This window comes from Cyanistes caeruleus, chromosome 3 (genome assembly GCF_971803275.1).
Source record: "Cyanistes caeruleus chromosome 3, bCyaCae1.hap1.1, whole genome shotgun sequence".
Taxonomy (NCBI): domain Eukaryota; kingdom Metazoa; phylum Chordata; class Aves; order Passeriformes; family Paridae; genus Cyanistes; species Cyanistes caeruleus.
In genome coordinates, this window is record NC_141703.1 from 61,546,846 (window position 1) to 61,571,793 (window position 24,948).

The 24,948-nt window shown below is 39.1% G+C and overlaps 1 long non-coding RNA gene across 1 annotated transcript; it reads left to right on the forward strand.

The window, feature by feature from the left end:
* Nucleotides 1-126: 126 nt before the first annotated feature.
* On the forward strand, nucleotides 127-5,594 carry LOC111926397 (uncharacterized). Its single transcript, XR_002862894.2, has 3 exons — nucleotides 127-195; nucleotides 1,400-1,446; nucleotides 5,518-5,594. It is a non-coding gene; the product is annotated as an uncharacterized LOC111926397 (long non-coding RNA).
* Nucleotides 5,595-24,948: the final 19,354 nt, after the last annotated feature.

The window sequence follows — 24,948 nt, forward strand, 5'->3', positions numbered from 1 at the left end:
AGTTGTGGACTTTTAGCAATAATAGCATAATTTCTTTCATATTAAACCATGTGGAACTAAAATTCTTTTAGAAGGTGTTTACCTTTTTAACACCGCTGTTTGAACTTTACTGCTGTTTCAGTTTCAGCTGATGAGCATATCAAACTCTTTTCCATGCAGATTCCCTATTCACCTGGATGCCTTTCTGACAGTTAGGTAAGGCACAATGCTTGCTGCAAGATTTCACCAATCCAAACTACAAAAACAATATCATAAAATGGTGATGAGTATAATGGCAAACACACTTAAAAAATACCAGACTTTTGACAGTTTGTACAACGTTGCATGTCTGTATTTTGATGCAGACTTGCACTCTCTGGTGAGAAGATGCAGTTTTCATGTGTCAAAGACTTCCTCCAGTTTTCAAATACAATAGAGCAAAGCCCTTGGTTGCTGATGTTCTCTCAAATAGCCTCCAACTCCTCTGCATTGCTGTTCCCTCTGCCACTTTAAGCCCTCCACCAAGCACAGAGGTCTGGGAGATATATATTGTGAAGAGAGAGACAAAGAAGGTGTTGAACACATCAGCCTTGGCTGGAACTCAGGCGAGATGGCAATGAACTTGCACAGGGATTGCACAAAGAATAGCTTCGGTACCAAGGCAATAGAGATGAATGTCATCTTGGACATGTTGTGTGGCAGTGCCAGGACTTCTTAGTTAAAAAGCGCTGTAAAACTTGAGATGAGCAATACGAGAGATTACTTTTCCTTAACTGGTCCCTTTGAAAAAGCCAAATGACATTATAGAGAGCTTAAACAAATGTGTTCAAACTAAGACACTTTCTTCTTGTGAGAGCTGCTGGCCTAAAACATTCAAGTTTGGCAAAGAACTGAAAATAACAGGAGTTATCTGTGACATGAAGACTTTATTTGCATCTTAATACAGAAGTGACTGTCAGTTTGATGGTGTTTGATAATAATTATGTCCTTTTATTTTTAGCTGCTACTTTTAAAACATCTCTCTCAAAAAGCCAGTAGAGAAAATTACTTATACCTGCAGGCTCAAAAATATCTCCATTACAGTCTATTGGAAGCCCTTTACCCAGCCCCCCACCCAACTTCAACTATTTGCAATTAATCTTTTCATTGCCAGGATAATGCCTTGTTTATCAGAAAAAGCTACTCAGTGAAAAAATAATTTTTCTACTTGTACTTCTACTGCACACTGAGCAATGCCAGGAATAAATGCTCAAATGCCATGATTTATCATATAGAAATGCTGTCCTTTTTGTAGTGGATAAATTTAATGGACAGACCACATATTTGGGTAATTCAATCTGCTGGGATATTTTTATGTCAGCTTTACATTTCTTTACAGATTTTAGTGCTTTTAACATTCTGCTCTTTTTGTTTTCTGTAGGACTCATTGCATAGATGAGCTCTCCTGATTGCCTGTTACAAAAACAGGTAAAATTCAAAATTACTCTTCTTTGTCTGTTAAACCTTGGCCTTTACACAAAGGAGAGGAAATGAATGTGACATTTTTCCTCATTTCCTTTACATTAACCATGGAGCCATAGGAGCTTCAGCTGTTTTTAAGGCATTTGTGACACAAAAAGATTTGTTTTAGCTGGTTGCTTTTGCCAAAGCTGGCTTCAACATGAATTGCTCCAACACTTAAAATTATCAGGCTGAGAGGATAAAGATCTGTACTCAATTACATACAGTTGTTGCACGACAAACTTGTTCTTCAAATCTTTGCTTTAAAACTAGTTGTCATTAATACTGCTATGTCTACAGTTTTTGTTAAGCATACCAGGAACTGCAAGTCCACATTTAAAATAAAGTCTTATCAAAATGTTTCAAAGTAATGATTGCAGCATTAATTCCTTTCAATTTAAAATTTCAGTTTGGAAAGCTTGCAAATATTAGCTAGGAAACACTGCTGAAAATGAGTCGTGTTGGAACACTGCTGAGTGTTTGCAGTTCTAAAAACAATTTCAGTATTGTTTTCTCAGTTCCAAAGATGTTATTCTCCTTGCAATCTGTGGCTGACACTGCAGACCTAGAACAGTTTTGCAATAAGATGTTTTCTGCAGATTAACATCTTATTTCCTTTTTAATCTCTTTGGATGAGGAGAATTCATTCATATATACTTTTATACCGAACAGAGAGTAATCTCAGGAGACAGGATTTAGCACGGGGCCCTTCAAAATTCATTTTTTTCAGGCAGGTTGATTTTTATGGAGTCAGGCTAGCAAATAATGGCTTTTAGTGAGAGGGTATTTTTCAGAAGTGTTCAGCACCTACCATTACCCAGGGAGGTGCCTGTGTAATTGACTTGGTATTAGAAAGAGAAGAATGAAAACAGTGACAAGCTCCTTGTCTTTGGAAATGTAGTTCAACAGAGGTGCCACAACTCAGTGCCTATATGCACAAAGGTGCAAACTGCAGAGCTTGAAACTTGATTTGACTTCTTTTTTTACCCTATCCACCTACAGGGCATCTGGTGCAAGTGCATGACTTGTTTTTAAATTAAATGTTAGCATTTCCAGTTCAAGGTTAATTGACATCCAGTCCAAGGCACACTATACAACTTTTTTCCGGTTTAATTTCTTATGGCTTCGTGTTGTGGATGGCAGGAACACTGGCCAAGTGAGCTCCCTCTGTTTATATGTCTTGTCATTAGTTTAATGAGAAGCTATTGTAGTGACTCATTCGCTCTTTTGCTCTAAGGCTCTTGCCTTTAAAAACCTGACCAAAAAAAAAAAAAAAAAGGGATCTAATAAAAGCAAAATTGAACTTCTCCTTTATTTTTCTCCATGCTCATGATCTGGAGTGAGAGCAGGTTCTGAATGTCAGTGCTCCTACTGAAGTGCCAGATGCCCAGCAACACACCTGAGAAAGGGATGCCCATCTCTGGGAAGTTGTTCCGCCTTAGGGGTGTTTCTCTGGAGGACAGCTCGTTAGACATGATGACCTGTGAGCAAGATATCAGGACTTGTCTCCATGTATTTTTCTGGTTTTAATAATGGACCTTGTTTGTCAGGCTGCCTGGCACATGTGGCTTCACAGACAGGCATTTTGGTCCAGCTGTATTCTCCTTCCTGAGTGAGCCAGCACCAGGCTATGTGTTGCTTATTGAAAGGCAACCCAAAAACTGCAGTTCCAAGTGACATCTCTGTTCCATCAACACCACCACATGATAGCTAAGCCAGTCAGAAGCCCATAATGTTCTAAATAGTAACCTGAGTGAAGGAAAAGCAAACTCACCCAGTCCAGAACAAGGGTGTCTTTGATCCCAAAAGCAGATACATGAAAGTCCTCATTTTTACAGAAAAATTATTTAGATATCTTAAAAAATTTATTTATTTTTTATAAGATTCCATTCAGTGCTTCAAATGAGATTTAAGGAAACAGACGGGCATTTATGGAAATAAGTTTGGGGGAGACATAGGAAATGTGTCTCAGTGTGTCTGTCCTCTTCACTCTGTGACCACACAAGTGGCAATAAACCTCTTTGAAGCACTAAGATGACGTGTCAGCAGTGGCAAGCTAAGTCCTATGACAATTTCCAGCTGATGATGTGTTGTACATACCTACAGCAGGATTTTGATTTAAATAAATGCATTACTTAGGTGAATATGAGATTATTTCACAAGTAAGAATGCAAATATTCCAGCCAGTACTGGAGTTGCCTTCCCACTCTCCTTTCCTTTGTGGCAAACAGTTTTTCTGACAAGAGCATTTTCTGAAACAATTTCTTTGCCCCTGCAAAAGGTATCAGCAAAAACTCATTTATCTTGTTTTCTTGTTCTCACTTTTTTAATATGCGTCTCCTCCTTGTCATTGCTTTGGTCTTTTGTTTTCACTTTCTTCTTCCAAAGCGGCAAACATCAATGTGAAGGATGCAAGGTGGGACTGAACAGCAGGTACTGGGGCTCTGAAACACCAGCCATCCTTTCTGGAGGCTATTTTCCCAATATCTCTCCTGTGAGCTGAAGATATACATACCTCTTCTTTCTTCAGGTACACTGCTGGCAAATATTTCAAACAGACCATAACCTTCAAATCCTTTTGTTTTAAAATTTAAAAAGTTATTTCATGGGCCACTTGATTAAAAAATACTTTTAGTTGATTGGATTTTAATGAGAGAAAAGGGCATTAGGAAGTTTGTGCCTAGGGGTGCTATAGAAAAATAAATGACTGGTATAAGCTATATTTTCCCTCTACTTAGAGCTCTTGATGGGTGAGTAGTGTAAACACAGTGGGAAACGCAAAGGCTTCAGGAGCCCAATATGAATTCAACATTAATACTAGCGTTACCATCCTCCAGCCCTGAAACACACTAAGCAAGGTACAAAAAGGTCTGAATGACACCAAGTGTCATTGACATAGCATTTATACTATTTCTGGAGAGGAGAATTGCAGCAAATCTTGCTAAGGATACCCTCGAATGGCTGCTCCCCAGCCCTCAGTACTGCCATGTCTCATTATGGACTTTGTGGTTAGGTTCTTTTTTCCTTTGAACTGAAGATTGACGAGAGGGAAGCAGTTTTCTTTTATTAGGTCTTGGTTGTTTATTCTTTTATCAGCATTACAAGGTACAAGGGGTTATGTGCACTATGATAGAAAGGTGTAAAATGGCTAACAAAGATCCTCTTCAAGGTCTTTTATATGTCCATTTACCCAATTAACAGATGCCAACTAAATTATTTTTCTTAGTGACCCAATGACCCAACACCTGTGCACTGCACTGCTGTATTCTCTATTCAATCACTTACTACTGCCCAAAAACCTCTAGGAGAAGAAGATAAGGAAGAAAGAAGAAGGGACAAGAGACAACACCCTAAGTCCTCCATCTTGTCTTTTGCTCTCTAAACTACTTTAAACTCCAAACTTTAACTTATTCACCCAGTGACTTAAGAAACTTTCTAATCTACACACTTACATTTTCAGCTTTTTCCATCTAACTTTAACATTTGTTCTCATGTATCACCATGAAATCATGCCCATTAATTTCATGTTATATGAAATTCTGTGTTTTTATGGATCTTAAAACTAAGTATTAGAAACAAGGGCTCACACTCTGTATCTCAGACTCCAACACTGCCACATTTTGGACTCTTTTCTCTGAAAGCCCTCCTGTAGATCGCAGAACTCAGACAGAACAATCTGGTATTGATTTTCGAGAAGAAGAAATTGTTGGATGATGGTGACCAGGAAAGGACAGGTTTCTGGTGGCTTTTGGTACATTCTTTTGTATCCTCTATATTTGGTCCTGAAGAGTGGCACAGCTCTCCAGTGGCACTTATAATGTGTATGAGTGTTCTGGACACCCTGAGGTATCTCTTCTTTTGTGTTGAAATTACTAAGCAGAAGTTTACCTTCAAAGAGGTCTTTTTCTCCTTTCTTGTATATGAAATACAGTACACGACTATATTAACACAAATTAGCAGAAGGTTGCAGTTTTGCTACCTAGTCCCTTTCTTGCTGTTGAAGAAATAGTCTTAAAGTCTGTTCTGGTCTTTTTTTAGGTGCTAAAATAAACTAATAGTGATGGAGCACAGGAACTACCACTGCAGCACTCACAAGAGCATGTCACAGCCTGGCCAAACTTTGTCTTCTACCTACTCCAGCAAGAAAAACAAGGAGCACCACATCTTGTTCCAGGCTGTCACCACACTCTTCATTGGCCTCTGTGTTGCTATGAATAAAATTATTACTTTAAGGTTATCAAAAGCCTTCCTCTGCTCATTTTTACCTCTTCCTACTGAAAAGATCATTTCATACTGAAACGAACAACTCTTTTGTGTTGGCACTGTTGTACATCAGGAGACCCAAACTTCAGAGGTGCTCAAATCACAGACCTCTGCTGAATTTAACATCAAAAACTGAATGGAAGCAACCATCTCTAAGAAGAGATTCTGGCTCAAGCTGCCTTTGACTGCTGCCCCAGACACTGAGCACACCTGTGTTAGGGGATGCCATCTGCTCCTAGCTTAGGACTTCGGTGTGTACCCAAAGTACCAGGAGTTTTTTAAGTAAAATTTTTGAGTAAATACCTCCATTATAAATTTCCTTCACATCAGGAGAGGCAGAAGGCCTCAGAAGGGAGGGTTTATATGTCTATTTTAGACATACATTTGGAGGGTCACCAAAACATTGTGCCTGACTTTTCTCTATGCAAACAATACTGGGTCTTGCTGTAAATGTACTCCACTGCACAGATGACTTTTAGTGACAGTTTAAGTGCCTAAATTTTCCAGTGATCTTTAAAATTATGCCCTAAAACTTCCCTACCTCTGTTTTGGGTGAAGTTTCCCAACAATATGCAGGAGTCTGAAGGATTGTATGCAGTTTTTCTGAATCTGAGACCTATATCTTCAGTCTAAATGTCTGATAGAAAAAAACAGCAGTGATTTTTTGTGATGCTCATGTTCCTGCACACACCAGCATCAACACCTGGCTTTGGAGTCTGAGCTCACACCTTGCTTCTGCTATATAAAAAATAGTATGCTAAAATATCAATCAAATTCCACAACAACAGAACTATCTATAAGCAGGCTGCAACCTTCTAAGATTCCAGTGAGTAGAGGATAATTGCAGGACTTCAGCTGATACTAGGTTAAAAAGCAGATTTCTTCATTATTTTCAAGTCCTCTGTTCTGCATATTGAGCTCTTCACCTGGGAGATTTTGTATTCCTTTTGAAAATATAAAATAATTAAACTTGTCGGTTTCTATTTGATTTCTTTGCAAAATTTTAGGCACTTGTCTTTTTTATAATTTTTAATCCCAAAAAATAACAGTAATCAGTCATTTGTAGTGTAGTGCTATGTAAGAAATGTTGTCATGTTGTTACCCACTACTACACCAGTGCAGCATTTCATTAGATTGACATAGCATATCATGTTGAAAATTATATAAAAATGATAATGGCAACTCTTGATTTCTTAGAAATCTCTGAATCTGAAGAGACCCTGGAGAACAGCACAGATCCTTTTATAATTATATCAAGCTGGATCAAGGGCAATTTCTGGCATTAGAAATGAGTTATTTGTATTAACACCAGTTAGAACAAAATTTGGCTAGCTATCCAACAGGGAGAAAGTCTGCTGTGTTCCTGCAGTTATTTGTTTATTTCCATTTATTGCTACATTTACAGTAGCATAACTACCAGAAAAATGGGCAAAGGCTCTAGGTCTGCAAGCAAACCACTGATCATCAGTTTTAGTGAGATACCCCAGTCACGTGGGATGCTGTCAGGAGCAGCGGGCAGCAGGGGCACCTGAAATCCAAATTCCTCCCTCCAGTGCAAAACACCTACCTGAGGGTACTCTATCCCACACTTTGATGCTGTCAGCAATGAATTGCAGGCATCTCCAAGAGTATTTTTGTCTTTAGGAGGAAATCAATCACTCTGGGAACATATCTTCCATATTCACTGTCTGCAGGGCGATTAGGAGAAATGTGCTTCAGATCCTAGAGTTTGATGCAATAGAGCTGAGATTACATTGTTTTCTCTACTTTCAATGTTTTAACTAAATAACTTGTGGCATCAGTATGTTACACTGCGCTAAAAATGTATGTAGTCCATAAAAATTAATCTCTTTAAGCAGTAGTGAAATTTTTAAGTTTTCTTATATACAAGAAAAAAAAAATTTCTTCTAATTTTAAACTATTGAACATGGAAGATTAAGGCACAAAAAAAATCAAGCAGAAAGAACAGCATGAAAGTAGCAGTGAGAGAAATCTGTGCAGTATTTTTCCACAATAGTCTCCAATGTTTTGGGAACAAAATAACAGCTGTCTTTGCATCTCCACGTGCTCATCTTAAACAGAGCAACTGAAGATGTAGAGAAAGGGAGATTCCATGGGTCACAGTTGCTAGATTTTGGCTACCCAGAAGCAGGGAGACTTGAGGGAAAAGTTGAAATGGGAGGACAAAAGTTTCAGTGTGCCAAGAATTTTGTGTATGTGTGTGTGTATATATATATATACATATATTTTAGAAAACAACTCTGAAATGGAGAAATGCCAACTGTCGTTAAATTTAGTATACCAGAGGCACAAAAGAACATAGGAAAATGGTATATGTCTAATCTGGGTGCTAATTAAACTCAAATTTTCTTAGTTATTGCCCAGACTTTCTAATTTTTAAAGGTCGTGTGACGTTTAGACATCTCTTTTTGGGCATGAGCAGAATACTCCTCAAGATAGTGCTAAGAAGCTACAGTTGTGTCTCTGATAAGGACACACACACACTCCTACCCATATTCCACCTTCCACCTGGACTTAAATCAGGTGGTATCTTCAGAGTGCAGCTATGAAGAGTGCAGCAGCCTCTTTGATGTGCACATGGAGATGGAAAGACAGCTGTTATTTTGCTCTAGAAGAAGCCAGACTTCTCTATCTCACTTCCTGCTAATGTATCTGATTATCTCTTGGTCAATACACCTTCTGAGGCTGTGCTGGTCTTGGGTTCATTTTCCTTCTTTCCACCTGACATCATCTGAACCTGCTCCAGATATGAGGCTGTATTTGGTGAGCGCTGCTTGGCCCTCCCATATGTGCTCAGGATGATTATCCCTCGTTTCTGGGCTGGGCAGGGGGAGGAAAGGAAAGAAAGTCCTTTAGGGCCACCATGCCCTAAAGACTGCTGGTTTGGTGGGGGTTCAGCTGGGAACTTCAGCACTTTAAATAATGATACTTTGAAACTCATTCTTGTGCTTTCTGAAGCTGTGAATTCAACTTAAAAAAAAAAAAACAAAAAAAAACCAAAAAAAACCCCAAAACAACAACAACAACAACAAAAGAGACACACTCCTCTTTCCAGCAGGAACATTAGCACATCTGATACAGAGAGGCAACAGTGAAATTACTGCCATAGCACCTCTTAGCAGCTTAGATGTCCTCTCTGCATGGCTCCAGTGCACCACACAGGCATCCCATAACCCTCATCCAGGATGTGTAGATACCACTAGGCAGCCTACCTCAACACTTGCCAAGGGAAATCTCAGAGCTGTAATGCTCAGTGTCTTTTAAAGAGATAACTTTTACCGGTAACAAGCTTTTACTTCCCTTTTATTGAAAGGGATAGACTTACATTTCCCTACCAGTTATTAGATAGCTGATAATGAAAATAGCATAAGATAGAGTGAGGTTTAGAGACATCAGAGGAAGACCATAGGATAATATAACTATATTTTCTTTGCATAATACTTTGCTGTACCAATGAAGAATACTAATTAAGGCAGAGGAACCACACCCAGCTCCAGGTAGGATTTCATCCCATGCTTCACTGGAGAGCCCAGGACAACAGCAGCGCCATTGCACATCCTACCACAGCACTGTTTTTCCTTTTTACTCTATAGATGTGTATGCATTCAATATTTGTTTTTATTGCCATTCTTTCCACTACCTTTTAACTATTCTACATTACAGTGTCATTACTCTTACTGTTCAATTCCCTTCCTCTATTTTCCTACTTCTTTTGCCTGGGCAGGCAGGAGGAATAGGAACATTTAAAACCAGACACACTGGAGAACTTCCCCATCACTGAGTACTTCATGTGGATTGCTGCATGGAGGAAGCTGTATGCAGTAAAAGTGATTTTAGTGCTCCCACCAAAGATGGAGCAAGCCCATGGATTCTTAAATGCTTAAATGCCTATTAAGTGATTATTTGCCTGTGTATTGATGTTGAGTGCTCTAGGAGCAAAAATCTTATGTACTGCCAAAGAACATTCAAACTAACTTAATTTTACAACCAGTCAGTTTTACTATTTATTTTGTGTCTTGTAGATTACATTTAAGGTACTCAATGCTAATAAAATTGTGCCTTATTAAAAAAACCAACCAAACAGCCCTACAGAAAAACCAAACCATGAACCAGTCTAGTACAAAAATATAATCTGCCAAGAGTACCTTTTGTTATCACCTGAATTCTTTAAAAAACACAGTAGGTTGAGTTGGAGATGTTGCTCTGCCCCAGTTCTTCCCTTTTATATATTGATCTTGGTTTGGAGGAAGCAGGCAAGTAAAGTAAAGAAAAGTAACTTGTCCTCAGCAACAGAGGAGCAAGGACTCCACATTGTTGTTTGCACCCAAAAATGTCTGGCCACCCACAGTAACTCTGCTTAGGCTGAAGCCAAAGTGGGTGTTTCAGACAAAAACCTCCTTGTCAGCTTCTAAGTAAGACAAGTCCCCTGGCAAATCTTCATGTGCCTCAAAGGTTCAGCCCTCTTTTGGTCACTGAGTGACAGAATTATCCTCTAACTGGCTGCCAAGAGGGTGCATAAGAAATAGGTCAGATGTCTCACTCTCTGGAGATGCCTTCTCTTTCACAGAGTGGAAGGGCAGGCTATTTGGTCAAAAGCAAGGATTTCACATCCCTGTCTGCAAGTTAACCCTGGTTAAAGCCGGTCCCTCCAGTCTCAGGGACTGTGCTGTCGTTAGTGCAGCTTCATCAGTGCAAATGTCAGCCATGTCCCTGCTGAATGGCAGAGATCCGAGTGACAGCCAGCCCTACCTTCCTGCACCCTCGTTTCCCTGGAAAGGGAACTGGGATACACATCCTAGGCAGAAGTTGCAGTGTGGTGCAACTGCCCCTGCAATCCCTCCAGGTCCCATCTCTAGATGCCTGGATGCCACTCCCAAGTGGCCTTTGTTTGGTATTTCCAGATCTGCATGCCAGGTGCTGGGAAACCCATTCTCAAGGGCAGCTCATGTTGGCGAATGGCAGTGCAAGACAAGGGACAAGGGACACTCAAACATACAGACTGAGGTGATCCAGCTCCACTTTCATGTCCCTCCTTTCAGAGGGAATGTTTGATCATGCCTAAATATAAGAAATATTTGTTTCTTTACCAAAGAGGACAGATAAAAGGTTCCAATACTTGTAGCTTGCATATAAAAGTCAGGTGTCTAACAAAACAATGTTCCTAAATAAATGAAACTGTATTATATACACAGGCAATGCAGAGACATATGGAGACAAACTAATCCATAATGTTTTCCCTGTGGAATTCTTTAAGAACAAGTGTTGGCTCATTTCTTGTGTTTTGGCCAAATAGATTTCATTAGCCTGTGCTAGTTTCTCAAACATTGATGTAGGCTTGGCAAAAGTATCAATGATAATGCCATTTTCCTGTATTGTTCCTGCATAGGCATTATTCTGTTATGAACAGAGTAGCACTGCTAATGTAGAGAATATTCTGAATAAAATGAATCCTCTCATGTTATGGGGAAAATCCACTGAAGGATGAGCGATGATATAGCTCAGAAATCATCATTGCATCAAGATAGTACTCTGTGGTATACACCACAGGGGAATGGCTAATGTGTGTCAGAATTTGTCATCATTTTAAATACAGCCTGATGTTGAGAATAAATCAACATAATTTCCCTGATTCGTCATCACTAGAGCTTTGCTGTTCTACAACACTCAAGAATTATATCCACAGTACAGAAATATTAATATAATTATTGCTATTTATGTGCCTAAATAATTTTGAACACATTTTGCCAACCAGTTGGAATACATCTTGAACTCTGAGGAAATATGTTACTGCTACTAGACACAGCAGATCCATAATGGCATCAGAATATACAGGGCATCAAGTGATTTTGTTGCTCTACATGTCAGAGCAAAGAGATTAAGAGTGTCTGTGTTGGACAATAAATGAAATAAATAATATTTTTATTTAAAAAAAGAAACTAAAAATCAGAAGGAAAAAGACAAAAAATGCAGAAACTACTTTTCTGCATGCCAGCAAAGGAACATCTAAAGAGAAGAGCCTGTATCAGCAGTTTGTCCAGTTAACAAATAACAGGAAATGTCAGCTCTGAACCAGGCTGTACTCAATGATTTCAGCAACACTTCTAAGAACATACAGTAATACGTCCCACTGCTCTGTATTTCCAGGAACTGGATTAGTAAGATCCTGTCTTTTCAGCATCTTTGCTGTGTAAGCAAACAAAAAACACTCATAGGAATGTATTGTTCTGAAGAAAGTTGTAAATCCTACTTCCTTCCTCCTTCCTACTTTGGCTGGTTCCTCACAAAGCTTTGTCCTACTTTCCGCCTATTTCAGAGGGATAAATCTGATCTCTACCACGAGTAAGGCACGTACAGTACACTTTGGAAATAATGAGATGAGCATTCCTTATGCTGCTATTTCTAACATTCTGTATAATTGCTGTTATTAACCCACTTCCTTTGTGTTGCATGACAGCTATGTTCTACCCTGTTGAAAATAATAGAGGGAAGTGTAAAGAAGAGCAGAACATTTTAGAAGAACCTCAAAAAAACTTTTTCTTGGTTTTGTAAATTATTTTTTTAAAATCTGCTCTATTATCCTTTTTGCATTATGTTTAGCTGTACAATATACCTTATCAAGGATATTATATGTTGTTGATTTTAACCTTCTTTTCCTGTTTTTCAAGAAAATATTTGTTTTGGTTTTGGAGATATTTGACAAATTAAGATGCACACCAATATTGAAGACAGTTTTAACAGTTTTAAAGGTTGAATTCTGTTGAATTCTGTTGAATTCTGTTGAATTCTGTTGAATTCTGTTGAATTCTGTTTTCAAAGCAAAGAGATCCCCATTTTTATTTCCATGTACATTTTTACAAGGAAAGTCACGTTGTTCTTGGCTATTATTGAAGCCACTATATTCAGCAAAATATTTAAACATCTTCAGTGTCTACAGGTTCAAACAGTTTCTTAGACTTTAAAGTTCTAGCTTGTGTGATGAAAGTTGTCATTCTGTCCTATATTTGCAATGAACTCTGTAAGAAATTAAGCTGGAAATTGCACTTCTACAAGAAATATCCACGTATTCCAGTTCTATATTTCTCTGACATTTTGTCAGTATGCTGTTTTCAATCTCACTTAGAAGAAACCAGCAGAACACTGCATGTAGTATTTGCTCTGTCCTTGGAATCCATGGTCCACATCTACCTCTCATTCTGGCATGGATGGCCTCCATGCATCCATTCTTATTTCTTCTGTGCTTTTGATGTCTTCAGTTGTGAAAACCAATCTGCATTTTTGGCAGTACTTACTGTTTAACATAGACTTGCTTCCAAAATCAAGGAAAAACTCTAATTTTTTTTATTTTTTTAATAGGGGGATTTTTGACAAGTCAGCGAAAGAATCCTGCCGAGAGGTTTTGGTTTTGCAGGAGTAGAGACTACACAGTCTCTAGTGTTACCAAAGCTAAATAGCTGTTTATTCAAACTCTAATAGATCTTCCTCTAATGGAAACATTCAACTCTGTTACCTCCAGTACTCCAGTAACCTCAGACTCATGTAGATAAGTTACAAATTTGGTTTTTTCCAATTGTTAGTACAACATTTTTTTCCCATTATTTTTTTGGGTGTGTCTTCTGGTGTTGCTGTCAAAGTGAAATTTCCTCTTCCTTTTGCCGCTCTTAATTCTGGAACAGAAACCTCTTCACAAAAAGTATTATGAAATGCAGAAAAAAATCCAAACAAAAAAAATCACATTGACTGCAAATCAATAACCACTGCTATTTTTGCACTGGTAGAACAAAACTTAGAAGGCAGAGGGTTTTAAAGGTAGGATAATCTAAGAAAGAACAACTAAATAAAGAAGAGTTATCCTTCATGACAAGTTAAAGGTTAGTCAGCTCCCAGGAGCTCTCTATGACCTTATTCTTTCAGATCATCTAATATTTTAGCTGATAACTTTGTGGGTATAAGGTGACCTCTACACTGAGTTTTGCATGGTTTCTCACATAAATCTGACTATAATCTATACATGTTTCCAAGCCAATAAATTGTCACACATAGTCCCAGACCTTTAAACAGAGCTCTTTGTTGGAAGTTCAGCTTTCCACAGATTCTAAACCCAGTGCCTTGTTGGCAGCCAGCAACAATTTGCATATTCACAGCATCACCCTCAGGTTATGTTCTCATCCAGAATCCAAACTAATCTGTTTAATGAACCTAGATATTAGAACACAACATCTTAGCAGCAGTTATTTTACCCTGAAACTACTAGAAAGCTGAAAATCTCATCTAGCTTCTTCTCTTCATTGCCTGAGATTTCTCCAGCATCTCCAGCTACAGAAAGCATCCATGCTTCTTCTCTTTGCTGTTTAAATACATCAATATGTTGCACTCTTGCTCTTCAGTTTTCTTCCTCATGCACTGCTCCCAAGTTTTTGACTTTGCAGAGAAAATAAGGGAAAAGCTGTCCCTGGTAGTGGGCCACCAACTTCAGGCACCTTACTTTGGAATTCAGCCTTCCTGGTTTCCCTTCAGGGTCTTTGGAGAGGTATGGAAATCTGAGGAAGACAGCACAAGAGTCTGTTTTTTAGTTTTGCTCTGGAACACTCTCTAGAAGTGCCAGAAACTTTGCATTACCTTTTCAAGGACTTTATTGAAGTCTCCTGAGTTACTTGCATGAAAATACCTTCCCAGATTTTTATCAAAGAATACCATTTGGTAGAGCCTAAAATTTATTTTAAAGATGTCAGGATGGATGTACTTTAGAAGAGAGATGTAGAATTTTGGCATCTGTGATTCTACACCACACAGGTACCCAGGAGCTTTTAAGCTGCCTGTTATTGAAGACAGCAATCTATCCAAGCTCTCCTTTCCAGCTACCTCAACCACCACCACCCTAACAACTTCAATATGTTCAGCATGACATTGCTTTTTTATCAAGAGTTCTCAGCAGTCACATGGTCAGGAAGGCATTTTCCCTTTAGAAATCCCTGTGAGTTGGTGGCTTATCTGAATTTCCAGGTCACAAACCAAAAATTTTAATGGTCGTAGTGTTACTCACATCAAGGAAGGAAGGAAGGCATGAATCTTCAATCAGTTCTGGGTGAAATGTATTATACTAGTGATGTATTGTATAGGATCAGATCTGGTTCAGCACTCACTACCAGTTAAAAAAAGGCACTTCTACTTCCTAGTCTACTGACACAGAGAAAACACTGGGAAAAATTCTGCCTTACTTGTTTAGCCAAGCTGTGGGAAGCCACAGGTCCAAGTGCTGTGCCAGATGGGTAAGTGAGAAGCAAAGGGCAAAAGAGCAACATGGAGACGATAAGAAGAAGAATAGACAGAGGCAAAGTAAATGCAGGAATCAGACATGTGGGAAGCAGTAAGACATTTCATAAAACTGAGCTGTGAAAAATTCAGAGGCAAAAAAATGATAAGAGAATATAGAGGCTAGAAAAATGGGAGGATATGGAGACTGTACCTGGATGGGAATTTACCTCCTGCAAGGTCAAGTAACTCCTGAAAGGGCAGAACATGAACAAAATCCATTATTTTGGGCTGAGAAAACAGAAGTGCTGCGGTTGAAGGACAATACTCATTGTTCCTGTCCTTGCAGACAAAGTGAGCAGCTGATCAGCAAAACACAAAGGACTTTGCATTCCAGAAGACTTAAAGATGTCCAAATCATCAAGAGAGATTTACAGCCAGCCAGACTTGATTCTTACATATACTTTGCAATGAAGCCTTGGAGATTAGTAGTGACCTCTCCCTCACCAATGCTGCACAGCTGTGCACATCATGAAGATCAGTTCATCCTCCGAAGTGTTAACACTTCTTTGGTTAGTGGGAAAACTGGGCTGTTTCCCTTTCCTTGCTGATTTGGCCTGTGGTTGATGCTTGTTAAATCTTTTTTTCTTACAATGCTTTGGTTCAATAGTTCTTTCTCAGCCAGCATCTTGTCATAAGTCAAAAACATGTTAAAACTACTTGTGGCTAAATGAACAACATTCATACTGCACAACCTGCCCTTGTTTAGAATATTTAAAGGGCTGTAACAATCTTGGGACTGAGATGGTTGTTGCAGCTTGAAAAATGAATAGAAGTGTGCCATTAGGAGCAAGATGCAGATGTAGTGCGAATTTGTTCATCATTTTGAGTCATTTTCTCATGTGTCTGTTATGTGGGTGCTCTAGAAGCTGAGAAACAGCCCAGAACAAAACTTCCTCTTCATTATCACTAGGCTGTGAAGAGGAGTAGGAAGCATTGGGAAATGCAAGCCTTAATGTTATTTCAAGTACATTTTTCATGAAATAGATTGAGTAGGAGAGATAAAAAGTTCCTATGGAGAACACTAGATGTATGAATGTAGCAGGAGGAAAAAAATCTGCATCTCTGTCTAGACTACAGAAATGTAGTCTTCTAAATTAATTTGATATATTACCAACTCATTCTACTTAACACTCACCTTGGAAAATTATGTTGCAGCTGTTTCATAAAGCCATGTGTTTAAATCTTAAAGCCTTGGATGGGTAGGAGATGATCTCAGAGAGTCTTGCTCCAAAGCACAGGCTTGATTTCAGCTGATGACTTTGATCCCATCTCAATCAGCAGGCCCATAGTCATAGATGAAATGAAGCACATTGTGGAACTGGGACACAACTAGCCTTTCCTTATTCAAGCTTCCAAAAACATTTCTTACAAAAAAAGAAATATCTACAAGAGTAGACACACACAGGGTGAGGCATTGTGAAGACTGAAGGAGCCATGATTTTTCTTATCATGTTTAGAGATAAAAGCCTTTCAGGGTGGATCCTCTCAGTGAATTGTCAATGGATTTCTGGGATATTTAAATGGCGAAATACAGTGCTAAAAGAAAATAAAGAATAAAACATTTCTGCAATTTTATTTGTTGTAATGAACAAATATAGATTTTGGTGTCATAGAATATTTTATATGGTAATTGTTACATTTACAGGAGAAGGTGCAGTTTGGGCTCAAAACATTGAGTAGGAAGAGAATTATAGTTTCTCTGGTGCTGCATCTGTCCATCCACTGTCCCTGCACTGAAGGATTGCAGGTGAATGATATTATGCTACTTTAGCCAAAATACACATTTTCCTTCACCGTTGAGAGGCTGTTCCTCACCTTAAAGAAAATTGATGTTTTCAAACCTTTCTCTGCGTATTAAAGACTTGAAGGAGAAGCAATTTAAGGCTTTGCTGAAAGCAAAATAAATCATTTTATCTCCTGAAGTGTGAGGATTCCTGAGGACAGCATTCAGATAAGCCATTAGGTACAGGCACACAGAAAGCAGCACAGTGGGTACTGTTTGATATCCCTGTGACTTCTAATCTCTGTTTAGGTGCTCAGTGTATTAGTACCAGGGATGATGTTCTTATTATTTACACACACACAAAGAATGTCCTAACCCCTGACAACCTGGTGTGTCACTATTTACAGTTCTGCCAGGAGATTTCTCGAAAACATCTCTTTTTGTGACCTGACAGCCTGAAAACCCTACTTCTAAGCCTGGCAACCAAATCAATTTTTGTTCAGTTCAAGATTGTTTTCAACTTTACTCTGATAGTTGTTGAAAACCACTGCCTGTCACAGAGCACAAGCCAAGTGATTGTTACCTGCAGTAACACTTCATTCATCCTGGAAAGCGCACCCATGCCACCCTGAATGAGCAGGGTTGCTCATTCATCCCAAACATCATTGGGCACTTCTGTTTTGAATGATTTTGGCTCAGTGTCCTATAAGACAAAGAATGTAAAATCCATCAGAGTTCAGGATGTTCCTATGTAGCGCTGACCAGTGCCACTGTGAACCCAGCACAGGATGACCAGAGAGAGCCTCATCCCCACCCCCAGCTGCTCTCCAGCTCTTCCTTTCTGCATGCTGCCAGAGAGAAAGCAGAATCCAAATGGAGCCTGCTCCCTTGGTAGGTGAGTCTTGGCTCTGCATAAAGTTCCCCCAGTGGCAAAAGGGATATGTTCCTCGGTTTTAGAAAGACTTTATCCTGTTAAGGGAAAAATTGGACTCAGTTCCTTTGCAACAGACCTGTCATGACATCTGCAAAGAGCAAGTCAAAGATAACTGCAGAGATTATTAGGTTTTTGAAGATATTCTGGAATCTACAATGATATTCCAACGGTATTTACGCAATTCTGAGAATACGTGTAAGAATTTTAGTTGACTTTCAAGTCACAAATTTTCACTTTGTGGATACCTGAGAAGCTCATTAAAATATACACTTCAAATTGTATTTTACCTAAAGGTCATTATAGAATCTCAAAGAAAACTTTTTATGACATGCCACACTGAACAGGCAGCTACTTCATTTCTGCAGACCCTAGAGTGTAGACAGAAGGTTCATGTGTTTGGGTTGGATGTCCAAGGTGCATTTTAAACTACATCTCATAATGCCCTCCAGGAATGAGTACATTTTGGTAATGATTTTTACTGAGAATAAATATGTTAACTCACCATCTTTTATGCATAAGGCATTTCCCTTTTTTTCGCCCCAGGAGTCAGAGAAAGGCCACAGAAAAACTTATGCAGGTAGTACAGACTCACAGAATAACTTATTTTGGAAAGAACCTTTAAAATCATCTAGCCTGCTCTCTGGCTCAAAGCAGGGAAAATCACAAAGTTAAATCAGGTTGCTCAGGATCTTGTCTAATAAAGTTTTGAAAACTACCAAGGCTGCAGATTTCCACAGCCTCCTTGGGTCTCTGCTCTAGTTCATCATTCACAGTGTGGGGGATTTTGTTCTGTGCCCAGCTGGAATGGACATTTCACAGAAAGGAAAACAGCACAGGTCTTACCAGAGAACTGTTAAGTTACCCTCAGTTTACTAACTCTGAACAGCACCAAAGTAATGCAATGTTGATTTGAAGGGAAATGTACATTTCATAACTTCAAGCATTGTTTCAGGGCACATCCTCTGAAAGGCTAAATCTAGACTAAAGAATTTATGATTAAAAAAAAAGAAGTTCTGGGTGATTTTAACAATCACTAGATAGAGCTAATTGGGAAATTCTTTGCAAAGAATATCAAGGTGATAAAGAAGAGATGAGTAAAGATGTCACATTGCTTTCTGGAAATAGCTTTCCAGTAATTTTTCACAAAAGACATTTTTGTCTGTCAGATCACAGCATCAACAAAGACCAAAGGCAAGAATAGATATTTTATACTAAAGCTGTCTTAACTTTCATTTCTTGAATCCTGAGCAGTTCTTTGAAATGAGGAATTCAGATGGAATCATTAGTGCATTATTTCAATGAACTGTACACGTGGGAGCCATTAGGAAACACCCCTGCAATCAGTCTGTGTTTCCTTCATTGGAGTGTTATGGTGGTGCATTGTAGAAGGTACAGAGGGAAAACCTTTGCCATGGAGTTGATGGATTATGATGGCAAGGCTTGACTTTGCAGGACTATACAAGATCCATCATGATTTACACTAATCCCTATATAGCTCAGAAAGGCAAATGATGAAGTTCAGTATATTTGTCATATCCAATCTCTTGCAGTAGCAAAACTGTCCTCTGGGAGAGAATAGAAATCACACAGGACCTAACAACAGAAGGATGACATTAATTTCGATCTCCTCAGTCACCTGCAAATCTTCATGTTTTTTTGGGGAAGTGTGAATCAAGTCCCACTGCCCCAAAAGAGCCAGTGATGTTCAGTGTATTTTGTGGCAACATCAGGCCAGGAAGAGCAAGAGACAAAGGTTGTTCTTCAGTGTGGCAATCCTCCTGATCCATTTTCCCCTTGTAACAAAGCCTCGGACAACAACCTTGCGCTTACCCACACGTTGTGGCCTGGACTCTGGCTCCTCACATGGCATCCAAGCAGCAAGGATAAAAGTCTGGGCTGTTCCACACTAGAAGTCAGGCTTAGGTGACTTAGGTATGATCCTGAGAGTATGTAGTTAAGTTCAACCTGTGCTTCACCAGAAACAGAAATACATCTCTAATGGCCTGAGTTTCCCCATCTGCACGCTCCAACATCTTCGAAAACAAGCATCTCTTAAGGACCCCGAGATCTGTCTCTTCATGGCATTAGTCACATTAATGGCCTAAGCAATCCAAGAACAACTTGTTTTCCACCTGCTCCAATATCCCCTCCTTCTTCCCCATGTGGCTTTGCATGGCAAGGACCTACTTCTCAATGTCCTCCTTTTGCCACACAGAACCACACTGAAGCATTTGCTGAGTTAGATAGACAACATAATTTCAATTCCTCAGTTTTTCATCTTCATATTTGAACCAGATAGGTTCCTTTGTAGGTATATTGTATACACCTACAATCCTGAAATTTGCCTCAAGATCAGTTTTTGTCCAAACCCAGACCTCTTGAGTTGAAAATCTTGGTCCAAGTAAGCGTCAGATTCCCACATCTTTTATTTCTGTTGTTGGCATTCACTGTGATTGTTGACACTCTAATCACACTGACAAAGTGCAGTACATTCAGTTCATATCTTAGAATTAAATAAAAAAACATTTAGCCAAAAACACAAAACAAAACAAAAAAACAAACCACCAAAATTCATTATCTTACAATTTTGGAAATATGTACACAACTGCAGCTGTTTGGGCTCAGTAAAGAACTTTTGTGATTTGTTTGGTTTTGTTCCTAGTGCCAAGTAGCTAATGAGTTCTCAGCTTTCTCCAAGCTATTTGTAACCACTGCACATTACATACAGCACATTCAGGCAGTGGCTGATGCCTTTGCCTCCAACATTTCTGTTCAACAGTAATAAGGGCTTCATCAAAGCCCTAAGCTGCTGTTAGTAGATGGATAAACAAAATCTATTCTGATTCAAAGTTCTGTTTTCAGGTGGTAAAGGGAAAGTTTCTTACCTTTTTCCCCATTCAAATAGCTTATTCAGGAACACTATGAGGGTAAGGATGTTTTTGCTTGCAAATGACTGTATTTGGCCACAGTTTCCAAGCCAAGCAAGATATTTTGAACTCTTTTTGCAGTTTATGTTGCTCTCAATTTTGTTTCTACCAGGACAAATTAGGTACATTGCAAATAACTTTTGAAATGAAAGAGGAATCACAATGTTCCCCACTTCTCAGTATCTCCAGAGCAGAGCAAAGCACAGAAATTAATTTGTTCGTCTTCATTATAACCAGGAAAACATCCTCTGTTCATAGAGAAGGGAAAACAGATTAAAACTATGGGTTTTTTTTATTTCCAATCAGATTGTCATGCATACCCTGACACTGGCATTCCTGTATAATATCAAATAGTCTCTGTCATTGGTGAAAGGCACCACAATGTTTTCTTATGCAAACAAAAAACATTGTGAGATTTTTTTTGTCTCATATCTACAGAAATCTTCAACTGCTATAGTTCTATACCCACATTAAACTGAGATTCATTTCCTCAACTGGGCTACAGCATTAGAGACTGTAGAAGTTAAAGGCACCCCAGGTTGGTTTGGGGTTTCTTCTGTTGATTGGGATGCTTGTTCTGAGAAGCAGGTGTGGGGTCTGGTCAGACCCTGTCCAGTCCCACTGTCTGCCCCCTGGGGTGCACATGTCTCCTCAAACCCTCTGGTTCCTCAAAACTCCAGCTCAGCAGCTACCAGTGCTCAAGCAGTTTAAATTCTGGACAGATGGCATATGTAAAACTAGTAAAATCTTTGCATCTGTTCTCCAGATCACAGGAAAATAAAATTAATGCTATTTATTTTTTTAATATTTAATATTTAGAAAGAAGATTGTACATGTTAAGAAGAAGAGCTAAGCATGGGTCAAACAGTGGCCATGTCATTAGAAGGGACCATAAACCATCAAAGATCCCCAAAACACTCTCAGACTCTTTTCTGGGGTCTTCCACCAAAGGACTGTGTGCGATCCACAGGGTTGCATCAGACAGTGCAAAATTCCCTCCTCCAGGGGAGGCAGCTGTGTGTTCCCAACCTGAACACAAATTAACTCATATGAGTCTTGGGGTACACCTGCACTACACAGTTCCACAGAAATGTTTGAACTTGTTCCAAACCCAGCAACATTTTAACACTGTTTCAGCGCTATAAATCTTTATCCCAGTTGTGGCTACCATGCTATTTCCAAAACCTTAGCACTACAAAACCTGTACTCCATGGTACAGGGCAAAGCTGGTGTCTTAGTAGTGCAAGGAAGTGTATGGTGATATTGTGTCCAAAGATAGACAATTCATGGCAGTTACATGAAATGTAGAAGTTCTACACAGATGACTCCCTAAAAGGTACCTAAATGGTTCCCATCCTCCAGAGCCCACATCCAAATTATCTGCAACATAATTTCATTCAAGTCAATAGAGACAGTGTTGAAGTCAATGGAGGGTACAACAGAGATTAATTTCTCCCTTAAAGCTTTAATAACAGGAAATTACCATCTGGCTCTACATGCCTGCTTTATTAAATTTTTATAAGACACAGAGTGACAGTTTTTATAGATAGACAGATTATTATTGCACACCATCCAAGCATCTGTCCTCAAGACTGGGCTTTATTCTCCAGGAAGAACATATGTACTGCTTGTTTCACTTACTGATGTCTTTCCTCTTTAATAAATGTAAATGGTTTGTATTATTGTGGTTGATGTCAGTAAAGTCTCAGTTCCCATAATCCTCAGTCCAAGCAAGTGCTGCAACTCTTAAAGCAAAAATATCTATTAAAAACATATATAAATAAAATAAAAAAGTATTCCATCAAGGATAACATGTTCCAGAGCAGTGGACTTAATTTATTGTTTTTCTGTACCACTGCCTTCTCCATTTTGTGGAAACGTAATTGATTTGCTAAGTCTTGACATATGACGGAGACATATTTCCTCACAGGGGTTTAACTATAGGGTTCATTGGGTTCATCCCAATGTTAAGAGAAATTCTATAGCCAGATCCTTACAAAGAACAAAAAACAAAAAACCCAAAAAAGAACCACAGGAAATCTACCCTTTCCCAGAAAATGTGAATTTTCACTAACAATCTATAATGTGAAAGCAATAGTTTTAAGGTCAAGTGTTTATATTAAATAAATTCACACTACTGATGTTCTGTCCCCTTCCAGGAAGAAGTAAGATGTTTGCAAAGAGCTTAAAGTAGGCACTTTCTTTTGTTAAGCCATGTTCACAGACAATCAAAGTAGCTCCTTTTCAATGGATTCCTATCAGTAGGCACAAAATTGCAGGTGGCTTCATTGCTTCTGAAGAGGAGACCATATTGCCATGTTTGGGATGCTATCTTCCTCCTGACCCTCTTTAAAACTGTACAATTTGACTCTTTCCCACCCATTGTGAATATATCTTGGGCTTCATTCAGGATAAATTTACATGTGTGTGAGGCCAAAAGCAGAAGTTTAAGACATTTTAAACTTTAAGTAAAATTACAAAGGCTGTTTCTTACAGTGAATACAAGTGTTTTATGCAAGAAAACTATGGCAGAGCTGGTTTCCTCTGTGTTTTTGTATACAAACCACATTTGAGAGCATGATTCAGTGGGCAGGAAACTGAGCCACTAAAATAAAAACCCCAGAAAATACAAACTTTATTAGAAAGGCTAACAATTGTTATTTTCCTTTTAATGGTCTAATGCTGTAACATGATTATGATGGGATTTACCAGAATTACTTCCATGCAAACAGGAAGCAGCCCATTCCCCATTTCACCATCTGCAGTGTCATGCTGGGTTTTTAATAGAATTCTGTGGGCATGATATAATTGCAAATCTAGTAAAGAGTTCGTATTTGCAATATTTATCATAATGCCATGTGTAAAGTTTGAGTAGTGTCTATTCAGAAAGCTCTGAGTTACAAGCAGCCAGAAGCCAGAAAAGTGCTAATTAAGGTATACAACAAAATATTAATCAAGAGATCTGGGGGAAGAGAAGGGAAAGAAACTACTTCAATTAGTCACACCATTATGTGGCATCCAGCATAGTCTGAAAGAAAAAGCTGTCTGTACTGAGGAAACAGCCTAGGAGACCTCTCTGGCAAAGAGTATGAGTGTAGGGACCACAAGTGGATTCTGTAGATCCACATGAGCTTCTGACAAAGACCATTTGCAGAAGAAAACACTCAGCAGTGGGAGCATTGTGCATGAGCTGTTCCAAGAGCACTTCCCCACATTTGCTTTCCCAAGCCTCATGTTTGAATAATAATCACAACAGGGAAGTTAAACATGCCATACTACAGAAAACAATGGTTAATTACTCTGTACGCCTCCTTTCACTGTTGGGTAAATCAGCATGCTTCATCTGTGGATCCCACCACCACCACTAAAAGGCAGCAGTGGAAATGTTCCTGTCTGTTCTGTGTGCTAGGGCTCCATTGTCTCAGCCCTTCTCTCCATACTGCTTCACTCAAACAAATGCATTATTTATTCTCATCCTCATCCCCTTTAAAGCCTCTCAAAGGGAGCCACCGCCCCCCATAATGTGTGTTCCCAGAATTCTTTTTGTGACCTCGTGTAGACCTCCAATGCCATGCTATTTGCAACTGATATTCGCCATTTGTCACTGTCTGAGATGCAGTGAATTTTTCCCATAGCAGCCCTCACAGAAATGTGGTCATTGTTAGGACAAGAGGGTTCAGATGGTATTTTGCTGAAGTTTTTCTGTCAATCACATTACCAGCATTCTGGGCTTGAGGTTTTGGGTTTTTTTATGGGGTTGGGGGTTTTTATTTTTGTCTTTATTCTCCTGGAAATTCTAATTCATATGCATTTTGTAAAAAAAAAAAACATGCTTTGCCAAAGAGCCGAATTCCTCTGTTCTTTTCTTGTGAATTCTAGAAAGTCACGACTTTCTGTTCCCTTATTTGAGAGTAGAGCCAATGCCTAACACCAGAACATCAGCATTTACCCGTGTGAGAGACTGCTCTATAAATTATTAAGGACTCAGAACATTTCCCGTTTGTGGAAGGGGCAGGGGGCTTTGCTGAAGCCGTGTTTGCACCCCTGCAGGGAAAGAGGTAAATTTTGGGGTGTGTAATGGCAAACTTCTGTCTGCATAAGCCAGAGGGGCTGAACAATCACCACCAGAGGCTACAACCCATGCTTTGAGGCCAATAGGAGGCAGATCCTGTGAGGTGGGATGGTGCTTTTCATCATGCCAATTTCCCTCCCTTACACAACTCACCCAGTTGCAAAACTGCCCCCACAGCTCCTCCTGGGAAAGGTCCTGAGGGTTTTCATCCCTCCTG